The 16,354-nt window shown below is 35.8% G+C and overlaps 1 protein-coding gene across 1 annotated transcript in view; it reads left to right on the top strand.

Moving 5' to 3' along the window:
• Positions 1-1,300: 1,300 nt before the first annotated feature.
• LOC102800530 (uncharacterized) overlaps positions 1,301-16,354 on the top strand; it is a 43,149-nt gene continuing 28,095 nt past the window's right edge. The window contains exon 1 of the mRNA XM_006824108.3: positions 1,301-1,419. The gene's annotated coding sequence lies outside the window, so the exon portion shown is untranslated. The remainder of the gene's footprint in view (positions 1,420-16,354) is intronic.

Here is a 16,354-nt window from a genome sequence, read left to right as displayed (position 1 = left end):
AGATGGAAATCAAGACAATTAAATTCAGTCAGTGTCCGTCCGTCCTTAAAGGGCGACAGTCGTTTCGCTGTGCATGTGCAACATTTGTGTTGATAAACATTGATTTTCCCACAATCCAATGCGCTCCTGTAATGGAAATTACAAGTATGAGGTTTGACCTGAGCGCGACTTGCACTAATTACCACCGGTGACTCCTTCGATACCTTTGATGCCTTCCAATCACCTAATTAAAGCTTGGTAACATCTCAGTTTGTACTCGTTGATCTGTGCAACAGTCAAGTTGTCATCTTTGTTTATACATTTGTATGAGACCCATATATCTTGTGCATGCGTGGTGCGACAACTATCATTAACAGCATTTTTGTAGATTAAATTACATACAAAATACAAAATAATACAAAAATTAAATACTCAGAAATAATTATTTCATTTTTTAAGCATTCTGCTCCACTATGACATTCATGTCTTGTTAAAACAGTGACTGATTCAGTTTTAAATATTAATCAATGAAGATTCTCATAACGGATGCCATTCAATGAATAACCTTATTAAAGCCTAATACCATTCAATGAATGTGATCCTCTTCATAACCAAACAATATTCAATGAACATCTTTATCATAACTAAATACCATTCAATGAATATCAATATTATAATAAAAATACAATTCAATGCTGATTCTCGTCATAACTAAGTGCCATTCAATGGAGATCCTCGTCATTATTCAATGAAGATATTTGTCATCACCAAATAATATTCAATCAAGATTGTCATCCTAAACAAATACCATTCAATGAAGATGATCCTCATCATAACTAAATTATATTCAATTGAAATTCCCTCCCATGATGCATTGCACATACACTCTCAGGATATAAATGTTTGAGGGCTACATTCACTTTATCATCATAGAGGTTGGGCGCATACGCACAATTTCCAAGTCATTGTGTGGTTCTAAAAACCAGGAATAGTTTTCTATTAAAAGATAATTATTGTACTTTAGCATATTGACTGAATAGTTAATACAGTATTGATTGATGGCTGACAATTATTCAATGAAAAAATGAGAACACTACACTTGATGTAATAATTTATTGAAAATTTACAGTAGAAAAATGAATACATTAAAAGTAAAACACAAAAATAGATGTGAAGATAGGTTTGTAAGATAGTGGCCAAAGTACAAAAATTTTTTTTTTTTTTAAATTTGACTAGATTTTGCTCAGGAAGATAATTTAGTTTTGATCTAAATATTACGCCCTCACGCGGTCGAAAACTGCCAGGAATGCATTAATTTATTCCAACATGGCGTCCATAATGTAAATTGACGAAGAGATCTGCTGGTATTTCAGGTCCATTTATTGGGAAAATCATTCGCCGACGGTCGATTTCGTGCGATTCGTTTTACACATATACATCGTAAGTAACCGTAAAATATATTTTACTTCATCAATATGTTGCCTTCTTCTTAAAATCATCGGCGTATTGTTTTTTTTTCCCGGGGTCAACTTTGGGTTGGTCGGGGCCGATGACACTAAACTCGACAAAGACACGGAATTCATTGAAAAAAAAAACGTTGTTGTTCAGTATCTCGCTTCACGGTTAAGTCTTGTCAATAATACATTATTGCGAATTTACATACATTAATCATGTTCAGAATAGAACACTGTCGATGAGCTTGGTGACAAGTTTATAGTCGAAAAATCGAATACAATATTCCAATTTTGGATATTTGGATGAAAGTGTAGGAAGACCGCGTTGTTCTGCCCCGTATTCAACCACCTTCTCATTGCATTCATTTCCTTTTGTCGAAACAAAACATAGATTATTGCGAAATATCTACTCAATACAAGAAGTATTTGAGTCTGATGTGAGTGAAGCCATGGAGCTTATATTCGCAAATACAAAAACACATGTTTTTTGAATTGTATTTACTCATGATATCTCTCAATGATGACCTCGATGTCCACATACGGCAGAACATGCACACATCAATGTTATTGTTTAGGTCAACAACAAAAACGACAGAAAAAAAACAACGTCAAATTGATGCTCAGGACTGTTGTCTGGTAAACATGTACCTGCACAGCATGTTTATAATTTCATCCATGTTGTTCAGTGAGTAAATCATGATTCCTGTCTATACTGGTACTGCTTTCATTCATATATCCGTTCTGGGTTCTGTGACATAACGCATACATTTCACACACACACACACATAATTTCTCACCTGCTGAGATGAGCAAGATCTACTTTCCAACATTTTTTTTCTCTTGATAATAACCTAGTTTTGAAAACCACTTTGAATGCCTACATAATTACTGATATGGGTTGTGCCTGTCTGCTACCAGCAAAGCTGTTACATGTACATGTATTGCATTACACAGTCCATTTGATACTGTTTGGCACCAGACTTTCATTGTGTTTGAAACCGTACCACAAAATATTTTTTTTTATTTGTTCATGTTATTTATTTTTTCATTTCCTTTTAAGGTGTTGACTATTTGAAATTGGGGGGTTGGGGGTGCAATTCATCATGATCTTTACAAAAATATTTAGTGCAGCGCCAATTGTAAAAAACAAAACTACTACAGGGAAGACAAAAATATATTTATAATAAAATGTATACAGGTACATTTTATAATGGAAGGAAGCACAAAATAAAATGTTCGTCATCATTTTGAAAAGAAAATCCAAAATTCAAAATTAAGCTTGTTTGGGCAACAAATTTTAAAAGGCAAAAGCAGAACAGTAGTGTTGTATAGATTATCAACGACTCGATTTGAGTCAGAAAACCTATCTTTATTTTGGTATACTGTAAAATGATTAATTTTCACTGGGTTTAAATTTCACTGATTGACCATTTCAGGCATATTCAGTGGGTTTTAAATTCACGGTTTCGTCATTTAGATAATGTGTTCTATGCTAAATTTTACATATTCACTGGGTTTTAATTTAGCACATTTTCCAGTCAGCGAAATAAGCTAAATTAAAACCCAGTGAATAATTACCCCCTTTACAGTATACTGTTAGGCTACCAATTATAAAAAAATGTTAGCTCTGGTACAGGGATTAGTCACGTACAGTGTGAGAAAGTATGTACATGATTGACATTTGGAGACAGATTTACTCAAATTGTGAAAGTTCCCTAAAAATGGCACTAAAATCAAACTAAATTTTCTCAAGAATAATTGTGTACTGTTAAACAGAAAATTCCACAATTTTTTCATGACACTGATAAATATGTGACACAAGTGTTCATTCACCCCAGGAAAATATCATAGCATATTGGAAATATTTGCATAACAAAAAAAGAATATGTAAAAAAAATTGTATGAATTGTTAGGATAATGATGCTTGTTGTTGTCCAAAATTATATAATGGGTGGGGCCTACATGTACTCTATTAATGCTCAGAGGAGAACCCTGGATACGTCACGACATCATCCATTAATCCTCAATAAAACTTTGGAAAATAGTTTTAAATGATGTTAAATTCAGATTCACCTATCATATCATACAATGTACATGTATGGTGTTAATGCATTGACAGCCATGGTGTGAATATCATACCAGCAAAACAAATTGTTTTAATTGTCTGTTGTGCAGGCTTGTGGTTTATATATAAATACATGTATATATACTGTAAAACACATTGAAATAGCTACATATTATTTTAGGGAATTTGACTCAATACATGAATAAACAAAATCTCAATTTAGCTAAAATGCCAACAATCTCATTGCGAGAATATACTTTATTCTAAATTAGTGAAATGTTGAATTGGCGAAATTACAGGTTAGCTAAATTAGCTAAAATAACATGCTATATCTATCTACAATGTGTATATGTATAGATATGTGTATACAATTTAGATGTAAATAATAATAAAAACATTGTCTTTAGTTCTGACTCGTTACAATGTATGACATATTAGTAAAGCTGAAAAAGTTGTTTATTTTGGCTTCTTCATCTTATTATTGACAGTTTTCATCAAAAAATAATACTTGTTTGTGAATCTAAGTGACTATATAGCTTTCAAAAATAAAACCAATATCATAATCACAGCTCTAAGTCTAAGGTCAAAAAAATGTTTCTGGTAAATTTGTTTTCTAAAAATCCTGGCAGCTTTTTATTTTATTCTATTCTGAAATTGTCAAATTTATTATTTTTCATGAAAACTGCTTTATTTATTGTTTCTAAAAATTCTGGCAAAACAGCCCTAATACATGTTAAGCACACCCAAGACACTGATGTAAACACATGAATATGAGGTTAATACGAGGATACCTTAAAGTATGCACGGAGACAGTACAGCAGGAGTATCCTCATAATAATCTTATTATTATACATCTTTGCCTTCCAAGGATACATCATGGGAATGCCGTAATCCAAAAAGTTGAGAACAGAGTCAGCGAACTTCTTTGTGTAGAGTTTGGTTAAACGCTGATGGCAGCCATGTTTGTGTTTATTATTAGAGAACGCTTACGCACGTAATCATTCCATTCTTGAAATTTGCATTTCCTTATATGGTAGGATGAAAATACACTGTAAAATTACGCACGCTGTAACTTGTGCCATTACGGTGACATGTGTATAATAATATTTATTATTAATCTGCTTATATTTTTTGGTAGCATACTTATTGTTGCCATGATTAGAATGTGTGTGTAGTAGTTATATGGTGAGGAATGTAGACTAGTGCGTTAAAATCTGCTCCAAGAATAATTCCACTATGCCCTAAGGTGATATAGCTATTGGTTCTTAGATGTGGTTATCTTTGCCAGAATATGACTAGTATTTATTGTTCCTTGCAAACTATGAATTCACATTTGTTGTGTGTGATTTTATAATCAGTGTTGGTGTCTTATCGAGTCAGTTTAGAGTGTTTTTAACTGTTTGATAATATGGTTGCGTGTCTATTCAATTACCATGGTAGATATTCAACTTGCTGTAAAACCATTAATTTTCACTATTTTGATATTTTGAGTATATTCACTGGGTTTTTTAGTTTTATGAATTTGGCAGAGAAACGATATATTGTTATTCTACGTGTTCACTTCAATTTAATTTATCCGATTTTTCTTGCATGCATCAGTGAAAATAGGAAAATTAAGACCCATTGAATAATTAATGCATTTACAAGTATACAAATACTGTAAAATGACTTAATTTTCACTGGGTTTAAATTTCGCTGATTTACCATTTCAGGCATATTCAGTGGGTTTTAAATTCACGGTTTTATCATTTAGATAATGTGTTCTATGCTCAATTTTCACATTCACTGGGTTTTAATTTAGTGCATTTTCCATATTCAGTGAAATAAGCAAAATTAAAACCCAGTGAATATTTAATCTTTTCACAGTATTTTAAGTATGTTTATACTGTCAACTAATGATTTACTGTCACTGGCAGATGACAACACTGGGCTAATAATTCTTCAGACATTTATTTTTTCTGTCAATCGACAGTCAGTCCCTCTTCCTCATTTAATTCAAGTTGTGAAATCACTTTTGATGTACTACAAATTATTAGTAAAACTACTGTAAATGCATTAATTATTCACTGTATTTTAATTTTGCTATTTTCGCTGATAAGTCTTTACTTTACTAAATTAAATCTATGTGAACATGTCAAATATTAATAAAACTCATTGTTTTCTTGACAAAATCGTGAAATTAAAACACAGTGAATATGCTCAACACATCAAAATAGTGAAACTAAATGGTTTTACAGTATTACGTACATTCAAATCTGTGTTAGTAACTTTGTGCCTGTCAGTATTACATTTCTACATGTATTACCAAAACAATAGATATTTGCTGCTCCATAAAATAAAGTTGTTTCAGCACTCATTGCAAAACATATCAGCATTAATTTGAACATTCAAATATTCCACCAATTTAAAGGAAAAATACATGTAACATCACATGGATATCGACTCATTCAAGATTATTGATGTCACCTTTTCTTCATTTACATTAGACATAGATACACTGTAGCAAATGACGAAAATACTGTAAAACATGTCTTTTTCACGAGCATGTCTTTTTAGCGAATTTAGCAAGAGAACTGATTTGCTAATTCAAGATGTCGCTAATGACTTTATCATAAATTCAAAATGGCCAAGGCTTAGGGATTTGTATACAGTAATCTGGAATATAAAAATCTGGGGCGACTCCTAATTTCACTTGACAGTTTTTCTTTGTTTTTATGGAGGTGATAACTGCGCATTTGTTTTGACACGCAACAGACAAGTATTGTGAAAACAGGAAATCAACAATGACAATAGAGATTCGCTAAATCAACATTTCGCTATTACGTCATTTTACCACAATTCGCTAAAATTGCATGTCGCATTTTCAACATGTTTTACAGTATTATCCTGTCACTGAACACAAATGTTTGCAAAGCATAAAACGTTTTGGTTGTATTCTCTCTCTAAATTATTACTGTAAGTAGGAAAACGATGTATAATAATAAAGGTGGTAGTATTGAAAAAACAAATTTAGTCATTAAAATAATGGCTGTTCCAAAAATAATATTTGAATGCAATATGGCCAGTGACCATATTGTTTTAATTACTGCACAATTATACTGTTATACAAGGTATCTACTTTGTTATTCTGGTAGTCTAACTACCAGCAGTCTCAACTTTTCACCACCAGTTCCCTCTTTTCATGGGACAAAAATGGGACTCAAATTTTGTCTGTTGGCTCCAAAATTAGGGTTTATTTCTAGAAATATTGAAGAATATAAGAAAAAAAACGCAAAAAAATTTTGGCGAAAAAGGTTGGTGGTGGAAAGATTAATTATACCTCATCAGCTGGGAATCTGGTGTGTGATATCCTATTAATTTGTTTCACCAACTTGTTGACTTGTTAGTTTTAATTACTGTAAACTTGTGTTGTCTGTGATAAGTTTTGAGAGTTTGGTAAATTCTGCAAGATTTTTTAGCAGTGAACATTTTATTTGGGATCTTTGAGTGAGTGGTTGACTTTCACTATGCTCCTAGAGAATCACAGTGACTTTCATTGGTCCTAGGGAGTCACTGTGACCTTCATTATAATCCTAGGGAGTCACTGTGACCTTCACTGTATTCCAAATGAGTGGCAGAGACCTTCATTATAATCTGAGGAAGTCATAGTGACCTTCACTATAGTCCTAGGGAGTCACAGAAACCTTCATTATAATCCTAGGGAGTCACTGTGACCTTCACTGTATTCCTAATGAGTGGCATAGACCTTCATTATAATCCTAGGGAGTCACAGTAACCTTCACTATAGTCCTAGGGAGTCACAGAGACCTTCATTATAATTCTAGGGAGTCGCAGAGACCTTCATTATAATCCTAGGGAGTCACAGTGACTTTCACTATAGTCCTAGGGAGTCACAGTGACCTTCACTATAGTCCTAGGAGTCACAGAGACCTTCATTATAATCCTAGGGAGTCACAGAGACCTTCATTATAATCCTAGGGAGTCACAGAGACCTTCATTATAATCCTAGGGAGTCACAGTGACTTTCACTATAGTCCTAGGGAGTCACAGTGACCTTCACTATAGTCCTAGGAGTCACAGAGACCTTCATTATAATTCTAGGGAGTCACAGAGACCTTCATTATAATCCTAGGGAGTCACAGTGACTTTCACTATAGTCCTAGGGAGTCACAGTGACCTTCACTATAGTCCTAGGAGTCACAGAGACCTTCATTATAATCCTAGGGAGTCACAATTGAAAACTGATTAAAATCATTTAACAATATTAGTATTTGTATCAATTTATGAATGTGTCATCATATGTCGCCAAACAAAATTTTGAGATATAAAGCTATTAATGAAAAGTATGATAAATAATCTACAATTACGTTGTTTTTATCATTATAAAACAGTTCCTTTAAAAATTACCAGGATGTTTGACCTTTAGAGGTCATGTATAAGGCCAATATCCCAGGCAGAGTTCTATTTCTACAAATATATCTCTGCCACCACGCGATCTTATGCTTGTTGTTGATTGGTCGATGTGTCACAGTAACACTACTTTCAAAGACGCTTAACAAAACATTGCCATGCAGGTGTTCAATTTTCGAACCAACCAAAGCGTACGCGTTGTTTGTAAATTCTGGCTGTTTTCAAAGTGAGAGACTCATTTTTTTACCTTGCGAAATGCAAATGGTGTGGCAGTAGGACGATTTAGCTGTCAATACCCCGAGGTGCTTTCGTTTCTTTATATTTCTTTGTCTGGCAATCGACAGGACGGTCAGTTTGATAAACCGAGTAACACCGTAGTAACCGTTATTCCACAATGAAATTTTTTTCTTCTGTAAATTATAACTCCTTCATCCCTTGACAGTGCATTTACAGAAAAATCGTTACAGCTATCGATAACATTTTAAAACCTGTTTTCCAGTATAAATAAATCAACACGAGAGCCCTCTAATAAGAAAAATACACAAATAATTGGTGTAGTAAAAGTCTTGTGATGTTTCACCACAAAATGGTGCTGTGTGGTGGCAGAGATACTTTCAGTGATCTAATCGCAAGGAACTCTTGGAAGAAGAATGGTATAAGGCCTATGTAATTTTAAATGTGAAAATATCTTTAAATTATATTCATTTGGAAGGTCTTGCTCCTAATAACATCTTATAATGTTCAGTGGATGCAAAATTTGAATACTGTAAAGTAATTTATTTTCACTTGAAATTTATGTTAATTGAAAGGTTGAATCAGTGAAAATAAAATGCAGCAAAAATTATGTACATGTATTATATTTAATATTTAACTCTTCAAAAATCAGTGAAAATAAACTTCATACACAAAACAGACAAAATTAATATCGGGTAAAATAAAGTATTTTACAGTACTGTAAAATGACTAATTTTCACTGGGTTTAAATTTCACTGATTTACCATTTCAAGTATAATCAGTGGGTTTTAAATTCACAGTTTTATCATTTAGATAATGTGTTCTATGCTAATTTTACATATTCACTGTGTTTTAATTTAGCGCATTTTCAGTCAGCGAAATAAGCAAAATTAAAACCCAGTGAATAATTATTCCTTTTACAGTAAATGATAAATATCCCAAAATAGAGATAATTCATTCACCACTGGTGGAGATGCTGGTAGATTATAGATATTATATTCACTATTTTGATTACTAACATCAGAAGGATAATCTCAATTTTAAAACATGTGATATCAGAAAATTTAATAATAACCGCAAATGAGATTTATATGCTTAAATGCAAATGTTGACATAACATTTCAAATCATCTTTTTGTGATAACAGCTTTATCTTGCAAAGACCAAATAATAATTAATAATTTTTCTCACAGTTGTTGATATTTAGTCAGTATTAGTGTCATTACATTGACTAGACCTGCATGACTTTACTTGCATGGAATACAGTCTTCATTTTTAAAAACATACATACAACATAGTACATTGCCCCGAGACTAAGTTATGTGGTTACAATTTAACAATGGTGTTTTGAAGTGGATCTCTCCCATTATTTGCCAAAGCTGTGGTGTTCTCACTATGCGTAGTATTTAGGGACATTCGCAAATAGTTTCTATGTTTGCCAAAAAAAACAAGTACAAGAATTTCATTTGGAGGTGGCTGGATTGTTAGAAGATAATTTATAGTTGTATTTGAGTGGTGAATTATTAGTTAGTTACTGATACATGATTGTAACGTATTACCCCGGGCACACGCCCAGGGGCCTGAACATACAGAATCGGGAAAAATTGGGGGTGGGCGCTTACCCGAGGACCACCCCAAAAAAGATTTTAAAAAGTTGTTTTTGTGATCGTATGATAAGGTCAAATAAAGGAATGCTTTCGTACACTTTGTACACGTACTTATTTCTTGATTTATGCGAGGTTTCAATAAACGTGAGAACTGTGGGAACACTAAAACACAGGGTCGAATTTCAAGAATAAAACTTGTTTTATGTCAAGCGAATGAAGTTGTATTACTCACTGAAATTGGCTACAAAGTATGGTAGGTATTGTAATCAATGCACGGTTACTTTCTTAGTAACCGTGATCAGTGCAAGTCGAAACGGCCGGGAAAAACTACCACTTGTAATCACGCACGTATTGATACATCGCATCGTAATTACTGAAGAATAGCAGACAGGGTTATGAAACAAATAAACCTTTTATTACTGATGTGAAATGTTTACAAACTATTGTGAATACATAAACATATCCAAATGGCGATACATAAAAAACAGACTGAAAATAAACTCTGGTCGACCTCATTAACATGATTTATTCACGCACCCACACACACGCCAAAATTATAATTGCAACAAGTTCCCACCATCGGCATGCCTCATTATGGTTATCATAATGGACTTGAGGTCGGCAAAAATAATCCACATGACCGTAATGCCATAGCTGTGATGAAGGATGGAAAGAAAGTAGCAAGTATACGACGTGATGGCTCAAAAGTGCTAGCTCCCGTTCCCAGTCAGCTGGCATCGGTGTCGCTGGGTGTAGATGATAAAGGGAAGTTGTGCAACCAAATTTGCCGAGTTCACAGTTTTTCGCCAATAAAAAAATAAATAAGGCAAAAACTCGCGGGTTTTCAGCATTTTTGTAATAAAGAAATTATTCTCTATCAATAATCCCAAAACAGGAACATTTCTACTAATTCTTGTGTTTTTTCAACGTTTTTTGAAAAACCTGCGATTAGGCTGCGAAAGTAGAACATTCCGGAGGGGGTGAAACGGAAGAGCCAAACTTAACGCGTAAAAATAGAACGCGTATTTTGACCTCTACGTGGCCAAGCAATGGCTGGACACGGATACGTTTGCGGTCGTTGCCAAAAAGCCCCGCGTCCATCGCCTGGCGATGATGCTCTTTCGTTATGGATTCAGTCAGCGAAGTGCTACGTTTTGAAACCAGAGCTAAGTGCTTCAAACCACTCACCAAAGTATGGATTATTGCAATTTTGGATTCATCGCGAATGAAGAGAAAGCGGAACGTGTGCGCCAACATGCTGCGTGGTTCATCTTACGTCGTTAAGTTCCAATGAGTTTTTACGTAAAAACACAAATAAAACGGCCCTTTTCAGGGCCACCACACACTCCAAAAAGAGAACTACCGTAACAAACACACTATTTAAATAAATCAAACGCGTTCGTTTTTGACAAATAAAACTTTATTGTTGACCCCATTCTTGGCTAAAAATCACCCTGGGCGTTTAACCGATGATGTTCCCAACATGTAACTTTTGTGAAAACAGGGGGGTGGGCGCTTGCCCAGGGAGGGGCGCGTGCCCGGGGTAATACGGTAGTATTAAAGATGATGGCCATTTCAAACTGAAAAATCATGGAAACAGACTCAAATATACTAGCAGGGATTTTTTTAAACAAGGGAGCAGGGGCGCAGGCGCCCCCTTACCCTTGGGAGCAGATCCTCTGGCAACCATAACATTTTGATTGACCAGGGATCACATGTGGCCACAATCTTCAACTGTGACCTGTCTGATAGTAATTTTGGCCCCAAGGAAGCCATAGAAGGCTCCATTTTAACTTAGAATTATCAAAATCTCCACACCCTGGTAGGGAGAACCCTATCTCCCCCACTTGGTGGCACCACTGAATTGCAGTGTTCTCTCTTGCAGTTTTTTTTCTAGGCAGACCCCTGTACTAGTATTTTATTCCTTGTCAATATGTAGAAACTCGACGATGGGTTGATTGATACAAGTAGCATCTGAATGTGGTCATGTTTACTGCCAGATGTTTGAATGACTTGTAGAAATAATTTTTAAATTTTGCAAAAATCAGTTGGTACATGTACAAGCATAAATTACAAAAAATTCTAAGCTTGCTCACAGCTAGCTTTGTATTTTCGATAAATATTACAATTTTAAAAGTCAGAATATTCACTGTTCAAATTTACTGTACAGTTCAAGTGTACCTTGACATCTAGCTAGCCATAAGCTGTCTAAACCTAGCTTAGCTTGCTTTTAAAACTGCCATGTATCTAAATTATGCAGGGTAATCTACATAAATATGTCTCATATTAGTTACAAAGATAAATACTACGAAAAATAAAATTGAAATTATTGATTACAATAATTCTCACTTGAAAGTTCAGTTATGTACATGTACTTTGTAATCTTTATAGTATTGTTACTAATTAATTAATAGAAGAATCCTCCAAAAGAGGGGCGCCAAGTCTGTAGAATATAGTATACATGTTTGGCAAATTTGACCTTGTGAAAAAAACACAAGAGAGCATATGATATAGTACAGAAATAACTTACCTAATAATTATTTTTTGAACTAAAAATATCTTCCGATATATATTTATTACAGTAGTGATGTTGTATTTTTCATATTTTATTTTATTTTATTTTTATATTCTTCTGATGATACACCAATGGAGCATGCTTCAATTATTATCTAAACTTTGAAAAAGGGTAGAGGTAGGGGGTCTTTGGGGGGACTTATTTATTATTTATATTATTGGCTGGCTATTATTGAACTTTTGAACTTCATTGGTAAATATATACATGTACATCTGTCACAGTGAGTGTGTAGTCACTTGTAACTGGGTACCATCTTTTATGCACATCACTGCAGACTAAGCTAGCTATAAGCAAGATATCACAGTAACTATGTTTTTTGTTTGTTTTATTCTGAATACCATAGCTGAATTGTCCGATAGCCCAGTGTGAAGAACTGGGGTACATTGGTGTACGTACTGCAGACTGGCAGTTCAAGCACTTTGCTGTCTGGTCAGCTGTAAATAATTCATAACACATAACACATAATTGACATGCACAAGATGGATACATGTACAGCTATGCTCAAAATAAAATTATAAATGTACAGTTTTCAGTTGAAGGACAGTGGTGTGTGCTAGCACAGTATATGTTTAGTCAATTATGTCTAGTATGCAGTTTTACAGGATACAATACAAGCCCTTATGTTACAAACAGGTGACCTTATTAGGTGTAACATATGTATGTTAAGTAGGAATTGGAAAGTTATTTAGGGTCAATTCAGTATCACTATAAGGCTTGGCTAATTCTGTTGTTTTCACCCTTTTAACCTTTGCACCACCAGCTCCATCTTGTCACCAGAGACTCACAAAAAAGTCCCATTCATAGTCTGCATCTTTCTTTGGAACTGGGACAAAAATAGCCAAATTAGGGTTCATTTCCAGAAATATTGAAGAATATCAGAAAAAAGTACAGGGACATTTGGTGGTGAAAAGGTTAAATACTGATAATAAATTTTGCATGGTGAAAAATAGAATTTGTTCTACTTGTATTCGTGAATAGCAATATGATATTGAATCCTGATGGAAAGGTTAGGAAAAAAAACAGAATGAAGAAAAGAAACTAATTGGTAGCCCCATCAGGTGCCATTGGGTAATTACAAATTGGTAGCCCCATCAGGTGCCATTGGGTAATTACAAATTGGTAGCCCAATTAGGTGCCATTGGGTAATTACAAATTGGTAGCCCAATTAGGTGCCATTGGGTAATTACAAATTGGTAGTCCCATCAGGTGCCATTAGGTAATTACAAATTGGTAGCCCCATCAGGTGCCATTGGGTTATTACAAATTGGTAGCCCCATCAGGTGCCATTGGGTTATTACAAATTGGTAGCCCCATCAGGTGCCATTGGGTAATTACAAATTGGTAGCCCCATCAGGTGCCATTGGATAATTACAAATTGGTAGCCCCATCAGGTGCCATTAGGTAATTACAAATTGGTAGTCCCATCAGGTGCCATTGGGTAATTACAAATTGGTAGTCCCATCAGGTGCCATTAGGTAATTACAAATTGGTAGTCCCATCAGGTGCCATTAGGTAATTACAAATTGGTAGTCCCATCAGGTGCCATTGGGTAATTACAAATTGGTAGTCCCATCAGGTGCCATTAGATAATTACAAATTGGTAGTCCCATCAGGTGCCATTGGGTTATTACAAATTGGTAGTCCCATCAGGTGCCATTGGATAATTACAAATTGGTAGCCCCATCAGGTGCCATTGGATAATTACAAATTGGTAGTCCCATCAGGTGCCATTGGATAATTACAAATTGGTAGCCCCATCAGGTGCCATTGGATAATTACAAATTGGTAGTTCCATCAGGTGCCATTGGGTAATTACAAATTGGTAGCCCCATCAGGTGCCATTAGGTAATTACAAATTGGTAGTCCCATCAGGTGCCATTGGGTAATTACAAATTGGTAGTCCTATCAGGTGGCATTGGATAATTACAAATTGGTAGCCCCATCAGGTGCCATTGGATAATTACAAATTGGTAGCCCCATCAGGTGTCATTGGGTAATTACAAATTGGTAGCCCCATCAGGTGCCATTGGGTAATTACAAATTGGTAGCCCCATCAGGTGCCATTGGGTAATTACAAATTGGTAGTCCCATCAGGTGCCTTTAGGTAATTACAAATTGGTATCCCCATCAGGTGCCATTGGGTAATTACAAATTGGTATCCCCATCAGGTGCCATTGGATAATTACAAATTGGTATCCCCATCAGATGCCATTGGGTAATTACAAATTGGTAGCCCCATCAGGTGCCATTGGGTTATTACAAATTGGTAGTCCCATCAGGTGCCATTGGGTTATTACAAATTGGTAGCCCCATCAGGTGCCATTGGGTTATAACAAATTGGTAGCCCCATCAGGTGCCATTGGGTAATTACAAATTGGTAGCCCCATCAGGTGCCATTGGATAATTACAAATTGGTAGCCCCATCAGGTGCCATTGGATAATTACAAATTGGTATCCCCATCAGATGCCATTGGGCAATTACAAATTGGTATCCCCATCAGGTGCCATTGGGCAATTACAAATTGGTATCCCCATCAGATGCCATTGGGCAATTACAAATTGGTATCCCCATCAGGTGCCATTGGGCAATTACAAATTGGTATCCCCATCAGGTGCCATTGGGCAATTACAAATTGGTAGCCCCATCAGGTGCCATTGGGTAATTACAAATTGGTATCCCCATCAGGTGTCATTGGGTAATTACAAATTGGTAGCCCCATCAGGTGCCATTGGGCAATTACAAATTGGTAGCCCCATCAGGTGCCATTGGGCAATTACAAATTGGTAGCCCCATCAGGTGTCATTGGGTAATTACAAATTGGTAGCCCCATCAGGTGCCATTGGGTAATTACAAATTGGTAGTCCCATCAGGTGCCATTGGGTAATTACAAATTGGTAGCCCCATCAGGTGCCATTGGGTAATTACAAATTGGTAGCCCCATCAGGTGCCATTGGGTAATTACAAATTGGTAGTCCCATCAGGTGCCATTGGGTTATTACAAATTGGTAGCCCCATCAGGTGCCATTGGGTAATTACAAATTGGTAGCCCAATTAGGTGCCATTGGGTTATTACAAATTGGTAGCCCCATCAGGTGCCATTGGGTTATAACAAATTGGTAGCCCCATCAGGTGCCATTGGGTAATTACAAATTGGTAGCCCCATCAGGTGCCATTGGATAATTACAAATTGGTATCCCCATCAGATGCCATTGGGCAATTACAAATTGGTATCCCCATCAGGTGCCATTGGGCAATTACAAATTGGTATCCCCATCAGGTGCCATTGGGCAATTACAAATTGGTAGCCCCACCAGGTGCCATTGGGTAATTACAAATTGGTATCCCCATCAGGTGCCATTGGGCAATTACAAATTGGTAGCCCCATCAGGTGCCACTGGGCAATTACAAATTGGTAGCCCCATCAGGTGTCATTGGGTAATTACAAATTGGTAGCCCCATCAGGTACCATTGGGTAATTACAAATTGGTAGTCCCATCAGGTGCCATTGGGTAATTACAAATTGGTAGCCCCATCAGGTGCCATTGGGTAATTACAAATTGGTAGCCCCATCAGGTGCCATTGGGTAATTACAAATTGGTAGTCCCATCAGGTGCCATTGGGTTATTACATATTGGTAGCCCCATCAGGTGCCATTGGGTAATTACAAATTGGTAGCCCAATTAGGTGCCATTGGGTAATTACAAATTGGTAGTCCCATCAGGTGCCATTGGGTAATTACAAATTGGTAGCCCCATCAGGTGCCATTAGGTAATTACAAATTGGTAGTCCCCATCAGGTGCCAGTGGGTAATTACAAATTGGTAGCCCCATCAGGTGCCATTAGGTAATTACAAATTGGTAGCCCCATCAGGTGCCATTGGATAATTACAAATTGGTATCCCCATCAGGTGCCATTGGGTAATTACAAATTGGTAGCCCCATCAGGTGCCATTGGATAATTACAAATTGGTAGCCCCATCAGGTGCCATTGGGTAATTACAAATTGGTAGCCCCATCAGGTGCCATTGGGT

Source organism: Saccoglossus kowalevskii, chromosome 18 (assembly GCF_978046115.1).
Source record: "Saccoglossus kowalevskii chromosome 18, keSacKowa6.1, whole genome shotgun sequence".
Taxonomy (NCBI): Eukaryota; Metazoa; Hemichordata; class Enteropneusta; family Harrimaniidae; genus Saccoglossus; species Saccoglossus kowalevskii.
This window is presented reverse-complemented; position numbering and strand designations above follow the sequence as displayed.